This window comes from Sorex araneus, chromosome 2, assembly GCF_027595985.1.
Source record: "Sorex araneus isolate mSorAra2 chromosome 2, mSorAra2.pri, whole genome shotgun sequence".
NCBI classification, from domain to species: domain Eukaryota; kingdom Metazoa; phylum Chordata; class Mammalia; order Eulipotyphla; family Soricidae; genus Sorex; species Sorex araneus.
Genome location: NC_073303.1, coordinates 230,076,664 through 230,097,069, shown reverse-complemented (window position 1 = coordinate 230,097,069; position 20,406 = coordinate 230,076,664). Strand labels below are relative to the sequence as shown.

The window sequence follows — 20,406 nt, the reverse complement described above, 5'->3', positions numbered from 1 at the left end:
GAAAGAAAGAAAGAAAGAAAGAAAGAAAGAAAGAGAGAAAGAGAAAGAGGAAAAGAAAGAAAGAAAGAGAGAGAAAAAAGAAAGAAAGAAAGAGAAAAGAGAGAGAGAAAGAAAGAAAGAAAAAGAGAGAAAGAAACAAAGAAAGGAAGAAAGAAAGAGAAAAGAAAGAAAGAAAGAAAGAAAGAAAGAAAGAAAGAAAGAAAGAAAGAGAAAAGAGAGAGAGAAAGAAAGAAAAAGAGAGAAAGAAACAAAGAAAGGAAGAAAGAAAGAGAAAAGAAAGAAAGAAAGAAAGAAAGAAAGAAAGAAAGAAAGAAAGAAAGAAAGAAAGAAAGAAAGAAAGAAAGAAAGAAAGAAAGAAAGAAAGAAAGAAAGAAAGAAAGAGAAAGAGAGAGAGAGAGAAAGGGAGAAAGAGGAAGGAAGGAAGGAAGGAAGGAAGGAAGGAAGGAAGGAAGGAAGGAAGGAAGGAAGGAAGGAAGGAAGGAAGGAAGGAAGGAAGAAAATAATAAAAGAAAGAAAAGAAAAATTTACACAAGCAAAACCAAGTTTAAGAGTACCAATATTCTGGGGCTGGAGTGATAGCACAGCGTGTAGGGTGTTTGCCTTGCACGCGGCCGACCCGGGTTCAAATCCCAGCATCCCATATGGTCCCCTGAGCACCGCCAGGGGTGATTCCTGAGTGCAGAGCCAGGAGTGACCCCTGTGCATTGCTGGGTGTGACCCAAAAAGCAAAAAAAAAAAAAAAGTGTACCAGTATTCTGAGCTAGGGAGATTGCTCAAACAATTGGAGCACATGCCCGTTGTGTGCAGGGCCCAGGTCTGATGCCTATCTCTGCAGGGTCTCCTAAGTGTAGTTTCATTGGCCTCCTGGAATGTTAGATATTCCTCCCCACCAAAAATAAATAAATAAAAATTATCAGCATTTATCCAGGAAAACTATGTTGAAGTTTGCTTGGACTCTGCTGTCCAGTTCTGGAGAGTTCTTCCAGACAGGATAGGGGACAGATTGGAAGGGAAATGAAGTTTGATATCAGCAAAAGCCTCTGTGATGTATTTAGCATTTCAAAGGATTCTATTGCTGGGATGTCCACTTGAATTCTTGGTGGGAATACCAGAGCCCTGAGACCTCTTCCTGTCCTGGAATTCCATGCTTAGAGCTGGTGGTGGCCTTCCTGAGACCCAAAGTCCACTCACTGCGGCTATTTTTCATCCATAGAAGATAATTAGCCCAGGGAGGATGGGCAAGTGTCGCTACTAAAAGAGGCAATTCACTAGGTCAGGATGCTCTGAAGCAACACTGTGAGTCCCTTCAACTTCCAGAACAATGGTCTGCTGTGTTCAGGATGCTCTGGGTTAAGAGGGTAATTCCCACAAATCCTGACCTTTATGGGAGAAGGGGCAGAGCTAAATTCCTCAGATAAAATGTAGACTTCTAAACTCAATAATAACAGTTCCTTCTCCCATTTCTAATGTCTATGCACGAGGCTTAATTGTATCAACAGTCCTGATAGATGGGAATTACGCCACAGTGAGTGAGGGTCAGAAAGGTTAAAAATCTTGTCCAAGTTACCAGCTAGCAAATACCAAAGACAAAATTCTCATGTAAAATTCTAAGACAGGGCCAGAGACATATCTTAAGGGGTGGGTGCATTTACTTTGCATGAAGGAAACCTAGTTCACTTCCCAATATTGCAGGGTGCCTGAGCACCACCAGGAGCAACCCCCTTGCTGGAAGTAGCTCCTGAACCCAGCTGGATGGGGCTCAATTTTTTTTTAAGTAAAAAGAAATGGAATACCAAAGCTACTACATCACACATCCTGTTTTTCTTTTTTTTTTTTTTTTTTCTTTTTGGATCACACCCGGCAATGCACAGGGGTTACTTTACTCCTGGCTCTGCACTCAGGAATTACTCCCGGTGTTCAGGGGACCATATGGGATGCTGGGATTCGAACCCAGGTTGGCTGCGTGCAAGGCAAACACCCTACACGCTGTGCTATTGCTCCAGCCCCACACATCCTGTTTTTCAAGTTTCATCACAGAGAAACAACTTCTGTGAATTTGGGAGAGGGAAAGGGGGACAGGATAACACAATGTAGGTTCCAGTACCAGGATGGGGTATAAATCATAGGGAGCAGTGAATTCTCAGCTCCTCTCAGAAGCACAGTGTTGCCTCTAAGGACTAACATATGTGAAGCCCAAGGCGTACTTTGCTCTATCTGTCGCTTTTGATCCTGCCTGCATTGCAGAAATGTGGAAAAAACCCAAGTTGAGTCAGAATATCCAGGTTCTTTTTCTGAGTAGCAATGTAAGGGGCTGGAGAGATAATATAGGGGTTAAGGTGACTGTCTTATGTGCAGTCAACCTGGGTTTACTCTCAAGCACTGCATATGATCCCCCAAACACCTCCAGAAGTGACCTCTTTTCAAAAAGCCAGAAGGAAGCCCTGACCATAGCCAGGTGTGATCCAATCCTCCACCCAAATGTTTGTAACAAGTAATGAAGAAAGCAAATTTCTTGCCTCAGTTCTTTTATCAAGGAAAGAAATGGGGTGGGGGTAGACTTAGATAAATAAATGCTAATTAATGTAACTTTACCAAATTATATACATATGTTGGATGAGATCCTTATTGATGTAATGGAACATTATTAACATAAAGTACCATTTACAGCTATTTTTATTAAAGTTCTTAAGTTCTTAGTTGAATCTCCAGCTCAAAACGTTTTATATTTCTTGGGGCTGGAGTGATAGCACAGCGGGTAGGGCATTTGCCTTGCACTCGGCTGGCCTGGGTTCGATTCCCAGCATCCCATATTACCCCGAGCACCACCAGGGGTAATTCCTGAGTGCAGAGCCAGGTGTGACCTAAGAAGAAAAAGAAAAAAAAAAGAAAAGAAAAGTTTTATATTTCTTAATATAAAAAATGTTGGTGCTCAAAAGTTCAGTCTCTAATTGCGGCATTTTAGGGTTGTTCATGATTTTCAAATCACCCAACTTTATAAAAATAAAAGTATCTCTACTTCACTGTCCTCTATTGTACCTTCTTAAACAAGTGAAACTGTAACTTAGAATAATTTCTCCAATCATTCCAACCCCCACATTTTAGTTTGACATTCAAAAAGAGATTACCTGGGGCAGGGTTGGCAGTACAGTGGGACTTGCACATTGCCAATCCAAGTTCAATTTTTAGCACTTCATATGCACCACCCCCAGCCTGCCAGGAATGACCCCTGGACACAGAACCAGGAGTAAACCTTGAGCACCAATGGATGTGACCAAAACAAATAAAAAAACAGGAGAGAGACAGAGACAGAAAAACTGTCTTTTGTTCACATCCTACCTTAAAAAACCAAGGAGATATAAGGCACAGAGTAGGTATTCACAATGAATGTTTGAGAATGTATAAACTTTCCTCCCACCCCATCCCCCATCCCACTTACTTTTCTCCTTGCCATCTAGATAGTGATCTTTCCGACCTCATCCTGTGGGAATACCAGTAAGATTAGCTCATTAATAAGGACAACGCTCTCCTGACATTTTGTGTTAATGTTTAACAGAACAAGCAAGGGCATAAAACAGCCAGGAGACAATGGAGAAGCCCTTCGGCCTTTTCAGACATCAGATACCTGACTTCTGATTTTCACTGCTCTCTACACCCTGCTTTCTTCTCTTGGCAAGGCACACCTCAGTATCTAGCCTAGACACTGAAATTCCATCTTATTATCTCTCCAGAGAGGAGTCTCTCTCACTCTCACTCTCTGTCTCTCTGCCTCTCTCTGTCTCTCTGTCTCTGTCTCTGTCTCTCTCTCCCTCTGATTCTATCAAACAGCTGGACCTTCAGAAGGAATGCATGGACCAGATAGATAGTACAGTGGGTAGGATGCTTGCCTTGCACACAGTCAACCTGGGTTTGATCCCTGGAACCCCATATGGTCCCCTGAGCTTTAAGGGAATGACTCTGAGCACAGAGCCAAACAGAGTAAGCCCTGGGCACTGCAGGGTGTGACTCAATAAACAAACACCCAAATAAACAAAAAGTACTGCAATGTCTCTGAGCCACAGTTACTTGCTATTGCAGCTTCCAATAACCAGCCCCTTCCTGAGATCAATCAGATTTTGAGGGTCCAGAAATACTAAGAAGGAAAATATGTTCTTACTTATGACTAAAAAAATCTATGTGTGTATGTGTATGTATATGTACAATAATTGGCAAGGAATAAATCAAATCAAAAGACTGGAGACTATTCTGTTTATATAATAAATAAACTGAGATTTTGGACACTTATTTAATATAATGTGCCAGAATTATAGGCCATTCGGGGGAAAATGCATGAAACTACATTATAGCCCCTTCTTAATCATTGAAGTCCTTAGCACCAATTTTTTTGTTTTCTGCCCCATGCCCAGCCCTGCTATCATGTTGGTTAACTAATGTCCCAGAAGACTGTTTGTTTCTAAACATATCCCATTAATATATCATGAAATTGATTTTGAGGATTGTGACTAAAGGGATTTTTTTCCTCCTTTGTTGTTTCTGGTTTGTTTTGTGTTTTGTGTTTTGTGGGGTTTTTTATTCCCTTTGTTGTTGCTGTGATGATGCAGAATTAAACACATTTGTTTGCAATGCTTTCACATGTGGTTCCAGTGCTCACTGGAGACTGCACAGGTTAGTTGTGGCACCAGGATTCCAAACAGTAGAGCTCTTGGGATTTTATTTGAACTTGTGGACTGTGCTAAAAATCAAACTCAAGGCCTCAACAGCGTTATACATGCAGAAGTTGGGTTTTTTTAAGAAATAGAATAGAAATAAAATATTAGAATACTTAACAAAAGGTGGAATCATTTGGAGGTGAAACATTTAATAATATGTATTATATTATATCATTATAATAGTGTTATTTTAATAACAAACATAAAATTCCTCCTTAAATTTTGCTCTTTTTTTTTTTTTTGGAGTCATCCCTAGCAATACTCAGGAGTTATTCCTGACTCTGCACTCAGGGATCACTTCTAGCGGTGCCTGGAAGATCATATGAAATGGCAGGGACTGAACCCACATCAGCTGCATGCAAGGCAAGCACCCTATCTCCTCTGGTCCCTAAGATTATTTTTAAGGGGCTGGGGAGAGTAAAGTGGATAAGACACTTGCCTTCCGCATGTTCAACCCAGGTTCAATTCCCAGCATCCCATATGGTCCCCTGAGCACCGCCAGGAGTAGTTCCTGAGCATTGCCAGGTATGACCTAAAATTTTTTTTTTAAATATTTGGGTTTTTCCTTTTCTCCTGTTATTGTTGCAATATTTAGGGGTTGTACATTTGTTTGGAGTGCTCCCATAGTAAGCCAGGGTGTTCCAGAGACTTCACATTTATGACACTTGGAGGTCACAACAGCTGTGCCAGAAGAATCACACTCAGCAATGTAGAGCAGTACTAGAGTCAAACTCTGAGCCTTACATGTACAAGACTGTCATTCTACCTCTGGAACTATCCCTGAGTCCCATAAAATTTATTACTCATCGTGAGTATAGTCAAAAGTTTAAAAAAGTAGTACATACAATTAAAATGCTATACAGCCTAAACAGGAAAAAAAATTTCAAAGTATGCTGTAGTTTAGGTGAAACCTTAGGATATTATACTAAATTAATTAAGTCACTCACAAAAGGTCAAGTACTGCATGGTTTAGTTATAGGAAGTAATTTTTTAACACAGAAGTTTATATTTTAGTGTTATACAATTTTAGAGAATTATACCTCCTCTGGTTCATTGTCGAACTAATATGGTTGCCAAAGTTACAGAAGGATTTCATTTATATAATGTACATCTATTGTTAAAAATATTCTATGCATATGTTTTCTCTCCATAAGTGGGACCATGTCTAGTCCCACTTATCAATGTGCTGTCAGCTGAGTATTGGGTATAGGTGCTTTTTAAGTATTGAAGTGTATACAGGCTCTCACTTGTAACCTTGTAGGTGCGATGGTTGCTGGCTGCTGCCCATATGCTGGTTAAGTAGGCTGAGTGCCATATGCAGACTGAGAGCACAGAAGGCCTGGGTAGTAGTTACCATAGCAGTGGTGGTGTCAGAAGCACCAGTCTATATCCCTAGGCAGGCTGACTGAATGCTTGGGGTTGGGAACAGTTGAAATGGTACAACCAGTGGAGACTGTCCATAAGAAGTTGCAGAGGGTATCTGCCCATAGATTGCAGCGGTCTGAGCCTGGGCAGAGCTGACATCATTAGGTTGTCTGTAAGTGTCATAACTTTGTTGCTGGCTGGTCTATGCATCTCCTTGAGTGGGCTATACGGTGTAAGCACTGCAGCCCCGCTGGACTGCAGCTTGACTGTAAGTACCATAATGCATGGACACTATTTCTCTCCTTCTTCTCATTCTCTCCTACTTGAAATATCTTAAACTGTCACATTCGCAGAAACAGAAAGAATGGTGGCCGCCTTGGGATGGGACTTTGGAGAATGTTGTGTTCAGTGGGTGTGTTGTTTTACTTTTGCAAAATGAAGAGGTCTATAGATACATGGTGGTCCATTGAGCACCCTACTCAATGTTATTTATTATGCCTACTGCATTAATGTATTTATTACATTTACAATCAAAAGGACAACTGCTTGTTTTTCTCACCACAATTATTTCTTTTTTTTTTCTTTTTTTTTTTTTATTGAATCACCAAGTGGAGGGTTACAAAGTTCTCAGGATTATGTCAGTTATACAATATTCAAACACCCTTCCCTTCACCAGTGCCCATCTTCCATCACCAACCCCCCCAGTATATCTGCCGCCCCCTCCCACCTCCCCAGTCCCCACCCTTGTACGTGATAAGTTTCACTTCGTTTACTCTTATCTCGATTACATTCCATGTTTCAACACACAACTCACTACCGTTGCTGGGGTTTCCCCCCAAAAAGAAAAAGACAGTCCTATTGCCAATGAGGCATTTGATAGTTCTCCATTGCTAAGAATATAGAGATATTAAGTCCTGCTGTTTGTTACATAACTTTTCTTTTTCCCCCTTGCCCCATGCCACCGAGTTCACGCCTGTTTAGTAATTGCCACGCTGTCTGACAAAGGGAAAAAAACCGAAGAGGATGATTATTTCCCGTCATCAGCCGGCGTGGGGCTCTGGCTTAGTTGATAGTCTAGTAGAGTGTCTGCAAGCAGTTTCTGGAACCAAAGGTCTTGCGCTGATATCGGCTCCGGCTCGAGATACCACCAGCGTCCCACTGGTCCATGTACCTAATTTTTCCCCTTATTTCCCATTCCCACGCCACCAGGTCTGTTTGCTTAATGGACATCACACTATGTTTGACACCACACCACATTTCTTCCCGAGAAAGAAGGATATTTCTTCTCAGCCGGCGTGGGGATATAGCTTAGTTCAGTCTAGAGAGATGGCTACCATTTTGATTGCCTTCAATATTTCAACAAAATACTTACTATTCTTGTTAGGATCACCCACAAAAGTCCGATCCATTAAGAAGGAACCATTACATATTGCTGATACTAAGATGACATTAGGTTTTGGGTTTCTGTCTAAAGTCTAGGGAAAAAGTTGAAGGAGAGAGAGAGAGATTTCCGCACGGGGGACCTGGCGGAAACTCTCAAGTCACATACTGCAGGTTGCTGGTGGGCTGCTGGTGTCCCAAGCAGCTTCCTCCTCTTCGTCAGTCATTCTGGGGGTGCGGGCGCGGAGAAATGGGAAAGCCCACGTGGCTGCACTCTCTTTAAGTGTCCGATGTGGGCGGAGACCGGTACTTCCCCGCCCTCGATCCTCCGCCAGCCGCGCCGCGCGTTTGGGTGCGTCTCTCCATTTTGTGCTCAGAGAAGTGGGGTAGATCACCACAATTATTTCTGAGGCATGGGAAAAACCTCCAAGGTCCTCATCTTGAGCTTCACTCTCAGAGCCACACCCTTTTTCTGCCCATATTCAGGAGCTATTTATTTTACACCTCTGATCTCAGTCTCTTATCTTTCCAGTTTTCTCACTCCTGTTATTCTCACTGCTAACGCCTCTACCTTATTGCATCATTTTAGCTCCTGGCTAGTGTTGCAGGGCTCTGAAGCAGGCACTGCAGCCTGTAAGCGATTTCTCCAGCCCAAAGTATTTGTGCTGTGCACTGTACTTGCCTTTTCACTTCTCTATCTGCCCTTTCCAGCCTATTATCTACTTTCTAAAGCCTGTCTAATTTTCCTTATATCCCTGTGCCTATTATAATATCTATCGCATAGTAGACACCATCTGAGTGTGGGTTGGGGAAGAGAAAATGTTGAAATGAATAAACTTCAAGGGTTTTTAAATTCAAACTTGGAAATTCAGCTCAGTTAATACTTTCCAATGGAAACAACTTTGATCAAGACTTATAGAATCATTTGTTCAGGGGCCAAAGGAGAGCTAAGTAGTAGAATACCTGCTTACAGGCATGAAGCTCTGAGTTCATTTGCCAGGACTGACTCACATACTGAGTGTGATACTGGCAGAACTCCCATTTGGATTACCAGAGCCACAACAAAAGTGTGTCAACTATAGAGTACTGCAACCAAGAGTGTGAACACCAAAATCAATTATGTGAGCACCGCAACTAAAGTGTGCAGTCCCTCATGAGCACTGCAACTAAGTATGTGAGCATTACTACCAAGTGTTCCACTCTCTGCAAGTACCAAAACAAAGTGTGAAAGGAATGCCCTGCCACAGAGGCGGGATGGGGTGGGGCGATGGGATTGGGGGTTGGGAGGGATACTGGGTTCATTGATGGTGGAGAATGGGCACTGGTGGAGGGATGGGTTCTCAAACATTATATGATGGAAACACAAGCATGAAAATGTGTAAATCTGTAACTGTACCCTCATGGTGATTCACTAATTAAAAAATTAAAATTAAAAATTTATTTTATAAAAAAGTGTGAAAGCACCACACCAACTGTGTGTGATCCCTGTGGTCATTGCAAAAACAGCAACAATTAGAGATTTTTTTAATTTAAAAACATCTGGGGCCAGGGAAATATTAAAGGACTTAAGTCTTTTCCCTACACACATAGTTCAATTCCCAGAACTGCATACGGTCCCCTGAGCACCACCAGGAATGATCTATGAGTAAAGAGCCAGGAGTAACCTTTGAACACTGCCAGATATGGCACAAACTGCCCCCCAAATGTAAAACTATGGTCCATCCAAATTAATAATAGTCACTATATTTTTATTGGCAGACAACAGTTAGGAGCTCTCTTATTTTTTCTTATTTCATCTACTCTCTCATTGTCATATTATAAAGGAGTTGCCCAAGGTCAAGAAGTTAAGAAATAGCAGTGACAGGACAAATACGCACAACCTTGTTCTGTTCACTCTACCCTACTGCTTTCACCCTTAGGTCTGGAAAGAACAAAAACCAGGGCCCTTCAGAAAACAGGGAGTGCATGTTTCCTGGCTTCTGCAGACTCCTATCAAGCTTACAAGATACTTAATCAATAGGAACATCTTCACTGTAGAAAAATCATCTCCTATGTGCTTTAATTTTTATTCATGTTTCTAGAAATAGCCCGTGTGCACTGCCAAATATGGCCCAAACTCCCACCCCCAAAGACAGAAAGATCAGTTCAATGCTAGTTTCTGAATATGCGAGTTGCATAAATGAATGTAGAAGAGTCATACACATGGAAAAGTGTTTATTATCACTGATTATTAGGGAAATGCAAGTCAAAATGATAGTGAGTAGGGCAGAGAAATAGTACAGCAGGTAAGGCCCTTGCCTTGCACAAGGTCAACCTTGGTTCAAATCCCTAGTTCTAAAATATGACCCCCAAACACGTCTAGTAATGAACCCTGAACACAGAGAAAGAAGCCTGAGGACCATTATCCAACTCCCTTGCCCCATAAAAATGTTTTAATAATCAAATTATCGTAAATGTTCCAACATCTCTATTCCTAAATTGCACATAGAAAGAAACTTCTGACATCAAAATTCATGTTTCTCATTATTTCCCCCCACTTCCCTTTCCTTTGTGGCTATTGTTGTGATGCTCCAATTAACTTGTATGCAGCTGTGGTGTTCATGTGTGTTGTTGCAGAGCATTGTGAGCATCCACAAAACTCTAAGGACAATGAGGGAAACAAAGAAATTCAGCGGCACTAGCCAACAGGGACAGAACTCCAAGCAAGTCCTCAAACTCAGCAAGTCTCAAGAAGAACCTCCAAGTGACATTTTATGAATGACAAAATTAAGTAATCACTAGAAGAGATATTCAGTCAACCCAAAGAATAATTAATTCAGATTATAATGAATCCAAACAGATGAAATTGAAGGAGAAATAAATGCAATAGTTGGGGCTGGAGCGATAGCACAGCAGTAGGGCGAAAAAACACAAACCATATATCAGTAAACTTGAAGACAAAACATCAGCAATAGTGAAGCAATAAAGATAAATAAGAAAAAATGAAAGTTTCTTAGTGGATAACAGCAAGAAGAATAATCTTCAAATTATAGGAATACAAGAAGAAAAAGATAAGAGGGAAAGAATGAGCGGTATAAGAGATAATAGCTCTGGGGCCAGAGCGATAGCACAGCGGGTAGGGCGTTTGCCTTGCACGTGGCCGACCCGGGTTCGATCTCCGGCATCCCATATGGTCCCCCAAGCACCGCCAGGAGTAATTCCTGAGTGCAAAGCCAGGAGTAACCCCTGAGCATCGCTGGGTGTGACCCAAAAAGCAAAAAAAAAAAAAAAAGAGAGAGAGATAATAGCTCATAACTTGCCCCAGTCTCTGGAGGAAAACCTGTTCACAGATTCAAAACATCCAACTCCATCAAAAAAAAAAAAAGAATGGGGAGAAGAAATGAACAGAAATTTCCTCAAAGAATAAATACAAACTATCTGGAGCAATAGTAGGGTATTTGTTTTGCATGTGACTGACCCGAGTTCAATCCCCAGCATCCCACATGGTTCCCATGCACTGTCAGGAGTAATTGCTCAGTGTAGAGCCAGGAGTAACCCCTGAGCATAGCAAAAACAAACAAACAAATAAACAAAAAATGATCAAAGGCATATGAAAAAATGCTCTATATCATTAATCATCAGGGAGATACAAATCAAAACTACAATGGGATATCTCATGCCACAGAAACTAGCACACATCAAAAAGAATAAGTGCAACCAATGCTGATGTGGATGCAGGGAGAAAGGGACTCTCATTCATTGTTAGTAGTACTGTCGACTGGTCCAGTATTTTTGGAAAACAATATAGGAATTCCTCAAAAATTTAGAAATTGAGCTTCCATACTACCCAGCAATACCACTCCTGGGAATATACCTTAGGGCCCCAAAAAACGCAATGCAGAAAAATTGTCTGCACGTCTGTGTTCACTGCAGCACTATTCACAATAGCTAGAATCTGGAAACAGCCCTAGAGCCTGAGAAGAGATGACTGGATAAACAAACTATGGTGCAACTGCACCATACTACTTAGCCACCAGAAAAGAAATGAAGTTATGCAATGTTCTTATAAATAGATGGACATGGAGAGCATCACATTGAGTGAAATAAATCAGAGGGAGACGGACACAGAATGATTACACTCATTTGCGGGATATAAAAAAAATAGTATGAGACTAATACCCAAGGACAGTAGAAACGAGGGCTGGGAACACTGGTCCATGACTGGAAGCTTGCCACAGGTAATGGTTGAGGGAGGGCAGTTATGACTGAGAAGAGACCATGATAGTTGGAATGACAGTTGGAAATGAAATGATTATTCTGGACAAGGACTGAGTGCTAAAAAGAGGTAAAGGGATATGATATCCTCTCAGTAACTGTATTGAAAAAGGAGAGAGAGAGAGGGGGGGAGAGAGAGAGAGAGAGAGAGGGAGAGAGAGAGAGAGAGAGAGAGGAGAAAAGTATCTGCCATAGAGGCCAACTGGGTGGGGGGTGGTGGCAAGGAGGAAAACTAAGGACATTGGTGGTGGGAAATGTACACTTGTGGAGGGGTGGGAGTTGGAACATTGTATAACTGAAACCAAATCATGAATGACTTTGTGTATCTCATGGTGATTTAATTTTAAAAAAAGACCCTAAGAGTACTCAGCAAAATAGATTCAAGCACAACAAGGCCAAGATGTGCTACAAAAAAAATGGTTAAAACCAAATAGAAATACAGAATACTTCAAGTATCAAGAGGAAAGAAAGCTCTCAAGTACAAGGGAAATAAACATAAGGATTGTAACAGATCTCCCATATGATACCAGATAATCAAGAAAAGAGTACAATGACACATCAAAGTATTGAATACAACAAACTTTCAACCTACACTCTATTATTCTACAAAGCTGTCATTTAGATCTGAGGGAAGAATAAAAACGTTCTCAGTCAAACAAGAGCTGGTGACATTTGCTACAAATAAATCAACACTGCAAGGATTACTGAAAGGCTACCTAAAATAAGAAATGGAAAATTGCAAAAATAATTAAACCACACTGCAAAAAAGGCATTACTGCCTTTATTTCAATATCTCTCTAAATGATACAGGAATAAACTCTCCTATCAAAAAGACATAGAGTAATTGAATGGATAATTTATTTATTTATTTATTTATTTATTTATTGCTTTTTGGGTCACACCCAGCAATGCTCAGGGGTCACTCCTGGCTCTGCACTCAGGAATTACCCCTGGCCGTGCTTAGGGGACCATATGGGATGCTGGGAATCGAACTCGGATTGGTTGCGTGCAAGGCAAATGCCCTACCTGTTGTGCTATCACTCCGGCCCATTTTTATTTATTTATTTATTTTTGCTTTTTGGGTCACACCTGGCGATGCACAGGGGTTACTCCTGGCTCTGCACTCAGGGATTACTCCTGGTGGTGCTCAAGGGACCATATGGGATGCTGGAAATCGATCCTGGGTCGGCTGCATGCAAGGCAAATGCCCTACCGCTGTGCTATTGCTCCAGCCCCTGGATACATCTGTTTACAGGAAAAACACTTAATTTCTTTTTAAAAAAATAATTCAGTGGACTGGAGTGATAGCACATCAGGTAGGGCATTTGCCTTCCATGCGGCCGACCCGGGTTCGATTCCTTCGTCCCTCTCGGAGAACCCAGCAAGCTAATGAGAGTATCCCACCCGCATGGCAGGGCCTGGCAAGCTACCCATGGCGTATTAGATATGCCAAAAACAGAACAACAAGTTTCACAATGGAGATGTTACTCGTATCCGCTCGAGCAAATTGATGAACAATGAGACGACAGTGCTAATATTGTAGGAGTACTGCTATTTGTTCAGCCATTGATTAAGCTGATTGAATTGGACATGAACTCCACATTACTTTTTTTTCTTAATTGCATCACTGTGATGTAGAGTTACAAAGCTTTCGTGTTTGAGATTCAGCTATACAATGACGGAACACCCACCCCTCCACCAGTGCACATTTTCCACCACCCACATCCCAGTCCTCACCCTGCCTCTATGGCAGGCAATTTCCCCAATACACTCTCTCTCTAATTTTGGGCATTATGTTTTGCTCGAAATTTTCCACCACCAGTCAAGCCTACCTGCCAGAGCAAACGCTAGATAATTTATTTTCCATTGCCCATTTTTAATATCATGAGAGCTTGCACGGCCACAATTGTAAATGTAAATTTCTGGATTGTAAATGGTTCGGTTCCAGAGACATCTCTGTGTGGCACTAATCCATTTGGGGATTCAATTGGAGTCTCTGGGCCAGGGCTGTTGGTGTGCTAAGATGGCACCTGGAAGCATATAGTGGGTGTGACAGTCAGTCTACTGGGCAGGTGGGGACCCAGGGAGGGACAGCGCAGGTCCTCTGCTGCCATGCGGTCTGGAGATTCAGTCCTGGAACCTGCATACCTGGGCCTTGCTGGTGGAAACTCTTGGTCACTGGGATTCCATCTGGAGTAGGTGGGGAGACTGCATCTCCTCCATCTGGGGTGCCCCGGTGAAATTGACTCCGTATGGGACCTGGAGAGATCTCCGGCACTGTGGTGTTTCCCAGGACTTCCTGCTGTGTCTCTGAGCCAGGGCTATCAGTGCGCTAAGATCCACATTAGAAAATTTTCGGCAGATTATATCTTGGTGAGGTCCGTCCTGAGATGGTGGAGTCAGACTGGGAGTATGGTGGCAATTTTGGATTGTGGAAGCAAGTGGCTACCAGGGGCTCTGCTTGGGTGGGCGCAGGCCAACCCGCCCTCCTCCAATTTACCCCGGTCTGTCCAGCCATGCATAGGTCCGAGCTTTTCTGCATCTTTTTTTTTTAATTTATTTATTTTAAATTAGTGAATCACCGTGAGGGTACAGTCACAGATTTATACACTTTTGTGCTTATACTTCCCTCATACAAAGTTCGGGAACCCATCCCTTCACCAGTGCCCATTCTCCACCACCAGTAAACCCAGCATCCCTCCCACCCTCCCCAATCCCATCTCCCCCCACCCCACCCTGCCACTGTGGCAGGGCATTCCCTTCTGTACTCTCTCTCTCTATTTAGCTGCTACGGCCCGCAATAAAGGTGTTGAGTGGCCACTGTGCTCAGTCTCTAGCCCTCATTCAGCCCGCAACTCCCTTCCCCCGCATGGCCTTCGACTACATTATAGTTGGTGATCCCTTCTCTGAGTTGCCCTTTCCCCAGAATGTGAGGCCAGCCTCCAAGCCATGGAGTCAACCTCCTGGTATTTATTTCTATAGTTCTTGGGTGTTAGTCTCCCACTCTGTTATTCTATATACCATAGATGAGTGCAATCTTTCTATGTCTGTCTCCCTCTTTCTGACTCATTTCACTCAGCATGAAACTTTTCATGCCGATCCACTTAAATACAAAATTCATGACCTCCTTTTTTCTAACAGCTGCATAGTATTCCATTGTATAGATGTACCAAAGTTTCCTCAACCAGTCATCCGTTCTGGGGCATTCGGGTTTTTTCCAGATTCTGGCTATTGTAAACAGTGCTGCGATGAACATACATGTGCAGATGTCGTTTTGATTATACTTTTTTGCCTCTCTGGGATATATTCCCAGCAGTGGTATTGCTGGGTCAAATGGGAGTTCAATATCTAATACTCTGGTTTCTCTTCAGATCGTATAAATCTTTCACCTTTTCTGCAGCTTTTGATCTCTTTTGAGATTTATTTAGGGGTCTCTGAAGCAAGGCCAGCAGTAGAGCTTACAGGGTGGTGCTGGAGTTGGTTCATGGGGGTGATTGCCAGTGCTTCCATGTGTATTGGGAAGTGGGGAGAGGTAGCCCACCCCAACTCTGAGAAAGCCTGGAGATTTCAGTCACAAAACCCACATACCAGAATTTTCAGCAGATTATGTCTTAGTGTGGTCTGTCCTGAGATGGTGGAGTCCGGCTGGGAATATGTCAGCGATTTTGGATTGTGGAAGCAAGCGGCTTCTGGGGGCCCTGCTTGGGCAGACCACCAGGCCAACCCTGCCCCCGCCAACTTACCCAGTCTGTTCAGCCACGCGTGGGTCCAAGATTAACTGTGGCATTTGATCTCTTTCAATACTTATCTATGGGTCTCTAAAATAAGACCAATAAATGATCATGCATAGCTGAGCCGGAGGTGGTTTGTGGGTGTGGCTCCCACAGACTTAACTTTTGGCTGTTTAATTTCTTGGTAAACTTGGTTCCAAGTCGTGAGGTCTAGTCAAAGGCACAGCAGCAATTTTGGGGTATCAGGAAGACTGAAGACACCATCAGGCTGCTGATGCACTCACCCCGAAGGCACAGGTTGACCTGCTGGCGGCACCATACCCCCGAAGGGGCAGCAAAGTTTATAAAGCTTCTGCTCTCAAACACGTTTATGAAACAAATAGTACTGGAAGACTTCAACACTCTACATTTGCTAATAGACATATCAATGAGACAGAATATCAGTAGATACATGAGCCCAAAATGAGAAGCTATAAGAACTGGGATTGATGGAAATATACAGGGCTCTCCCAAAAAAAGCTGAATACATATTCTTCTCTAGAAAACTTGGAATAAACTCCAGGATAGATCACATACTAGAGAATAACTAAAGCATACATAAATTACAAATATGGAAATCATACAAATCATCCTCTCAGACGACAATGCCACGAAAATAGAAATTAACCACAAAAAGATGTTGGGGGAAAACTCCAGCACATGGAAACTGAACAAAACTGCTAAAAAACCTTAATCAAATAGGAAATAAAAAATAAATTAAAAACTTTAAACTAATAAGAATGAAAAAACAAGCTATTGGAATCTATGGGATACAGAAAAATCTGTACTAAGGGAGAAATTCATGGCAATACAGGCCTACATTAGGAATGAAGAAAATGCTCAAATCAACAACCTAAAGACATTTCAAAAATCTAGAGAAGTAACAACAAGCAAATGCAAAAAGCAATAGAAGCAAGAAAATAATTTTAAAAATTTAGAGAAGAACTCAATAGTATAGAGTGCCATCCCGGGTGGGAAACATGTTTGTCCCTTCCACCTTTTCTCCCTGGCAGCGTGGTGGCCACCACTTTCCTGAGCCTATTGGACAGCCAGATATGAGACTGCAGTGATGAGACTAAAGCCTCATGGGGTGGGGAGTGGAACCAGCCCCTCTCCCCCCCCCAAAGAGGTCCAAACTTGCCGTCCATGAATGGCTCCTGGCTCCTGAACAGCCATGACCCCAGAGGCACACAAACAAATCTCGGAACCAGAGACTTTTGGCAGAAATCCCTTCAGACTTATTACTAAAATATCAAAAATCCAAAATCGTGTGGCCGCTTTGCAGCCTCATGACATCATATGCTCTTCATAACCAGCAATAGAAAACAAACTATCTAATGATGCCTTTTCGGCAGGTCTGATTGTTGGGGGAAATTCCAAATAATAATGGTGGGTCTTTTGTCGAAATATTGAATGTGATCAAAGTAGAGAGAGAGTAAAGTGGAAATCATCTGCCACAAAGGCAGTGGGAGGGATGGGATGGAGGTTATACTGGGTTCTTGGTGGTGGAAAATGTGCACTGGTGAAGGGATGGGTGTTTAATCATTGTATGACCAAGACTTAAGCTGGAAAGTTTTGTAACTGTTCTCACGGTGATTCAATAAAAAAATAATGAAAATAAAAAACATACACCACGCTGCCGGAGTGATATAGCACAGTGGGTAGGGCATTTGCCTTGCACGCGGCCAACCTGGGTTCAATCCCCAGCATCCCATATGGTCCCCCAAGCACTGCCAGGAGTAATTCCTGAATGCAAAGCCAGGAGTAACCCCCGAGCATCACTGGGTGTGACCCAAAAAGAAAAAAAAACATACACCACAATCAAGTGAAATTCATCCCAGGAATGCAAGAATGATTCAACATATACAAATCAATTAACATAGGATAAAATCATATTGGGCTGGAGCGATAGCACAGTGGTAAGGCGTTTGCCTTGCACACAGCTGACCTGGGTTCGATTTCTCTGACCCTCTCGGACAGCCCAGCAAGCTACCGACAGTAACTCACCCACATGGCAGATCCTGGCAAGCTACCTTTAGCGTATTCAATATGCCAAAAACAGTAACAGCAAGTCTCACAATGGAGATGTTACTGGTGCCTGCTCGAGCAAATTGATGAGCAATGGGATAACAGTGACAGTGACAGTGAAAATCATATTGTCATATCAATTGATGCAGATAAATCTTTTAAGCAAGATCCAACATCCATGATAAAACCCCTCAAAAGTAAGGGTGGAAGAAACCTTCCTTAAGATAGTAATACCCATTTATAACTAACCCACAGTCAGTACCATTCTCAATGATGAAAAAGTAAAACTGTTCCCTCTAGGATTAGGTACAAGTCAAGGATGTCTGTCCACTGACTCTACTTTTATCCATATATTAGAAGTCCTAGCTATAGTATTCAAGCAAGAAAAAAGGAATCCAAGTTAAAAGTAAAGAAGTCTAATTATTTCTACTTGCAGAAGTCACCTACGAACAATAGAAAATCTTAGGAAATAGAAAAATATTTCACATTCATGAATTGGAATAATTAAAATGGTCAAAATGACCATCTTACCTAAATTATTATTTATATAGATTTAATGCAATTCTCATCCAAATTCAGACAGCATTCTTCAGAAAATTCTTCAGTAAAGTTTGTATGTAATAAAATGCCCTGGATAACCAAAGCCATAATGAAAAACTAGGAAGCTGGGAGTTATTTCATTACCTAATTTGAAACTAAACTATGAAGTTATAGTGATCAAAATAAGATTGTACTAGAATAAGGACAGGTTCTCTCATCAGGGGGTTAGAATCAAATACCCAAAGAAAATACCCATACCTGTTAGCTATTTTTTTACAAAATAGTCTGGATGTGAAATAGAGTAAATATAGCCTCTTCAACAAATAATGCTGGGAAGTGGGATAACCACGTATGAAAAAATTAAACTGGATCCATATTGCTCATTTCACACAAAAGTCAGTTCAAAGTGGACCAAAAACCTTGAGATGAGACCCAAATCCATAAAAACACATTGAAAAAAAGATAGTCAGAATGCACCAAGATTTGAACCCTAAGTATTTTTTTGATATGAACCCAATGGCAAAGGCATGAGAATCAGAAGGGAAACCGGAGTGACAGTACAGTGAGTAGGGCGTTTGCCTTGCACCTACTACGGACTCAATCCCCAGCACCCCACATGGTGCCTTAAGCTCCACCAAAGAGTGATCCCGGAACAGACAGGAGTAAGCTCTGAGCATCCGGGCTGGTTCACGAGGGCAGCAGAGGGTCGTGAGGTGCCCATGTCTACCTACAGCGAAGGGCACAACCTGCATGCTGACAAGCCGTCCACTGCAAGGTCTACAACGTCACAAAGTGGTCCAGCCAGCACTGAGGGGCGCAGCAAGTACAAGTACTTGGACACTAAGTAGGGAAAGAGTCCACGATGCATTCAGCGCCCTCCACGGTGACCTTGATGGGCAGCTTTACCAAGGCCCTGCTCATCCGAGAGCTGGTGCTGCAAGTGCCCAGCCAGATGCTGCAAGAACTCTCAGACCACCGAGGACACTGGGCCCTGCAGAAGGCGGCTGAGGACATGAACCACTTGAAGAGCAATCACCTATTTTGTCTCCTGCTCCTAGGGCACGTGTTCACCTTGGAGGGCACTGCCTGGTTCAACCTCTTCTTCAGCAATGGCTGGATCCCAACCCTCATTGCAGCCTTTGTCCTTATCTCTCAGGCCCAGGCTGGATGGCTGCAGCATGATTACGGCCACCTAGAAGTCTCCAAGAAGTCCAGGCGGAATCACTGAGTGCACAAGATCCTAATCAGCCACCCGAAGGGCACCTCTGCTGACTGGTAGAGCTGCCACTTCCACACCACACCAAGCTCAACCTCTCCCTCAAGACCTGGATGTGAGCATGCTGCCTGTGTTTGTCCTGGGCAAGTGACAGCCCATCCAGCACGGCAAAAAGAAGCTGAAGAACCTGCCCTGCAACCGCCAGCATAAATACTTCCTGATCAGACCACCACAGCTGCTCAGCCCCAGGTACTTCCAGTGCCAGATTATCGTGACCATGATCATCGGCGAGGACTGGGTGGCCCTGGCCTGATCCATCAGCTGCTGCACCCACTGGTTCATCACCTACACCCCTTTCTCTGGCGTCATGGGGACCGTGCTGTTCCTTGACTTCATCGGGTTCCTGGAGAGCTACTGGTTTGTGTGGGTCACACAGATGAGTCACGGCATCACGGAGATGGTCCGTGAGACCTGCTGGGATTAGTTCAGCAGCCAGCAGTCCCTCAGTGACTGATTCAGCAGCCACCTCAACTTCCAGATGGAGCGTCACCTCTTCCCCACACCCGCCACACTTCCATGAGGTGGCACCACTGGCAAAGTCCCTGTACACAGCATAACGTCCACTACCAGGAGAGGCTGCTGCTCAGAGCCCTGAAGAAGTCTAGGTACTGTGGATGACGGCCTCCCTCCCCAAGTGAAGCTGCAGCCTCCCTGGAGCAGGGGAAGAAAGTGAGGGTAGCCCAAGGGTGACTGGGCTCTTTATGAGGGATGTCCACAAGGCTCACACTGGCTCACTCTTGTGTTTGGTGCCCCACCTTACCTCTCTTCCCTTCTCTCCACCGCCTTCTCCCTCAAATGCTCTGGATGGAGGCCCTGGCAGGTGTCTCCTGGGCCCCCACCAGAACCTATGGCCCTGCTCAGGAGGGCAGAGGGCACAGCTCAGTTCTGGGGCTCAGTCAAACCCTCCTCTCTTGCTGGGCACACCCCTTTCTAAACTGTCTTCCACACTCACAACTTTTTCTGGTTTTGTAACCTTTCTGCTCCAGGATCTTTCCTGATGGGGTGGGGGTGCCGGGGTGCTGGACCTCTAATAATCTCACCTTTTACAACCAGCAGGCTCGAGCTGGGGAAGGCAGTGGGGGACATG

The 20,406-nt window shown here is 43.2% G+C and overlaps 1 pseudogene; it reads left to right on the top strand.

Moving 5' to 3' along the window:
- Nucleotides 1-19,937, top strand: part of LOC101546233 (acyl-CoA 6-desaturase-like) — a 51,647-nt pseudogene extending 31,710 nt beyond the window's left edge.
- The last annotated feature ends 469 nt before the right edge of the window (nucleotides 19,938-20,406 follow it).